Source organism: Triticum dicoccoides, chromosome 5B, assembly GCF_002162155.2.
Source record: "Triticum dicoccoides isolate Atlit2015 ecotype Zavitan chromosome 5B, WEW_v2.0, whole genome shotgun sequence".
Classification (NCBI taxonomy): domain Eukaryota; kingdom Viridiplantae; phylum Streptophyta; class Magnoliopsida; order Poales; family Poaceae; genus Triticum; species Triticum dicoccoides.
Window position 1 is genome coordinate 84,415,720 of NC_041389.1, and position 3,220 is coordinate 84,418,939.

Sequence of the window (3,220 nt, forward strand, 5' to 3'; positions counted from 1 at the left end):
CCGACGCCGATTGTCGCAGCCACCGTGCTCCCCACGCCTCACCGACGCCCCAGGGAGCTCCGCCCCGACCCCCTCTTCCTCCCCACCGATCCACGGCCCTCCAGAAGCCCTGCAGCGTCGCCCTCAAGCTCGCCCCCAACCTTCGGCCGCCGGCGAACTTTCGAGGATTCGCGAGCTCCGGTGCCTCCCCGAGCTCGCCGAGGCCACCGCTGCACCCGCTGTGAGCTCCTGCTCCCAACCCCTCTCTCCCCGCCGTCGAATCCCTCCTCTATCCCCCCTGGCCACCGCGGCGGAAGCTCACCGCCGTCACGCCGGTCGCCGCCGTCGTTGCAGGTCACCGAACTCGCGTCCGAGCACGACCTCGAGCTCGTGGATCTCCCAGGAGCCCGCCCAGCCTCTCAGCTCGCTCGCTCGCCAAGCGTAGCCCCGTGCCCGTGCTGGCCCGAACTCCGGTCGCCGCCGCGGGCCCCGTTCCGGTGAGCTCGGGCCACCTCAGCCCCTGCCGTTTGCACAGATGGATGCGGGCGACTCCCAGCTACGCGTAGAGCCCCTCAGTCGCCGATTTGGTCGCCGAAGGAGCGTTTCCGACGCCCTCCGCCGTTGCTGGCGTCGCCGGCGACAAGCCGCGGGTCAACTCCGGCGGGTTTGACCCGGGGTTTGACCCCCCTGATGTGTGGGCCCAGGCGCCTGCTAGATTAGTGTTAGATTAGTCAGCGCTAATTAACCTAGCTAATTAGGTAGGCCACTGACATGCGGGCCCCGCCCGGCTAACTAAGTTAGTTAGGGCTAACTAACCTGGTTAGTTGACTGAGACACTGACGTGTGGACCCCACACGTCAGGTTTGACCCTGACCGACCCCTGTTGACTTGTTGACGTCACGGTGACGCACTGCTGACGCAGTAAATGTTTCTGGAATTTAGATAATTCTTAAATGATTTATTAATTCCAGAAAATAGCTAAAACTTCAATAAATCATAGAAAATTAACCGTAACTCCAAATTAAATAATTTATATATGAAAAATTATCAGAAAAATTCAAGGAATCCATCTGTACCATTTTCATGCATGTTAGAACAACTTATAGGTGCTGTTTAGCACAAATCAATTAAATGGCATTTGAATAATCACATATGGAGTTTGAATTTGAATCTTGTATTCAAACCAACTTCATTTAATCTGTTGCTAGTTGCATTACCTCAAAACACATTCATTTTGCCATGTCATGATCATGCATCATATTGTGCATTGCATTGATTGTGTTCCTTTCTGTGTTGCCGGTATTTGTCCCCTCTCGATAGACGTGATACCGATGATGTGATCGTTGACACTGATGAAGACTCAATGTTATCTTCAGAAGTGCCAGGCAAGCAAAACCCCCTTGTTCATTCCGATACAATCCTACTCTCTCGCTCCTGCTCTCTTTTACTGCATTAGGACAACAACGACATATTTGTCACTTGCTGCGGTAGCTGAACCCCTTTATCCTTTGCATGACCTGTCATTGCCACAGTAAATAGATGAAACCCACTAGCATGAGTAGGAGTTGTTTGAGCCCTGTTGTGCCTACTCATTCATGTTTGTTTGTCATGCCTGCTACTGCTTAGAGTTGAGTCAGGTCTGATTCATCGGGGATGAATCAGAGGCGTGTGAACATGTCCTACCGTGTGTGAGCTAAGTGTGTGAGCACGATTTGGTAAAGGTAGCGGTGAGAGGCCATGTAGGAGTACATGGTGGGTTGTCTCATTGCAGCCGTCCTCAGGAACTGAGTTCTGTGTTTGTGATCCATGATTCAGCTACTACCATACATTGGGCCCTGAAATATGACCCCGCTCGACTTCTTATTCACCCTAGTCCTCTGTCCAGGAGTTGCAAGTAGTTTCTGGTGTTTGTAGCTTACTGGAGGCCGTGGACAGCGCTGACCGTAGGGGTGGGCTGTGATGCGGTAGGTACGTGGCACGGTGTACCGGATGCCCGTTTGGTATCTCGGGAACCCTGTTCACATCGTTTGGGGCTGTGAGCGAAACTCCGGCCGGATCTCCTCATGGATGGAACCCGAATAGGCGATAAACCTGGACTAGAGACTTGAGTGTTTAGGTAGGTCGTGGTCTACACCCACGTCGGCTTTCGCTTGAAGTCTGCCGAGCACATGTCGTGTGCAGACGCTAAGTGGTGGAAACATGTATGAAGAAGTACACCCCTGCAGGGTTAACATCATCTATTCGAATAGCCGTGTCCGCGGAAAAGGACTTCTGGGTTGCTTATATCAGTTCATAGACAAGTGAAAGTGGATACTCTCAAATACGCAAGATAAGCGTGAGTTCTATGGATGGCGTTCTCGTAGGGAGACGGGAGCGGTTCCATAGTGGTGTATTGGTTGGTGAATATGTGGACTCGTGTGCGCCACCTCAAAAGAGTTACTTGCAATCGTAGTTCAGGATAGCCACCGAGTCAAAGCTGGCTTGCTGCAGTTAAACCCCACCATCCCCTTGTTGAAAATGATGCATATGTAGTTAGTTCTGATGTAAGTCTTGCTGGGTACATTTGTACTCACGTTTGCCCATTTTATGTTTTTGCAGAGAGACTTCAGTCTCACTAGTAGTTCCACGTGGACTTCGACGTTTAGCTTGATACCTCAGCTACGATCTTGTGCCCTCGGCAGGATCTGATCGATAGTCAGGCTTCTCAGCCTTTTTCATTTATAGATGTCTGTACCCAGACATGATAGCTTCCGTTTGTGTTTTGATTTGTATGCTCTGATTGTTGGGTCATGAGACCCATGTTTGTAATGTCTCGCTCCTCGGAGCCTATTGAATAACTACTTGAGTCGTAGAGTCATTTTGTGATGCCATGTTGTATTGCACATATCGAGCATATTGTGTGTATGTTATTGAAATGCTTGGTATGTGTGGGATCTGACTATCTAGTTGTTTATCTTTAGTAGCCTCTCTTACCGGGAAATGTCTCCTAGTGTTTCCACCGAGCCATGGTAGCTTGCTACTGCTCCGGAACACTTAGGCTGGCCGGCATGTGTCCTTCTTCGTTCCTGTGTCTGTCCCTTCGGGGAAATGTCACGCGATGAATACCGGAGTCCTGTTAGCCCGCTACAGCCCGGTTCACCGGAGTCCTGCTAGCCCAGTGCTACAGCCTGGATTCACTCGCTGATGACCGACACGTTCGATGCTGGGTCATGGATGCCTGTCCCTGTAAGTTTGTGCCACT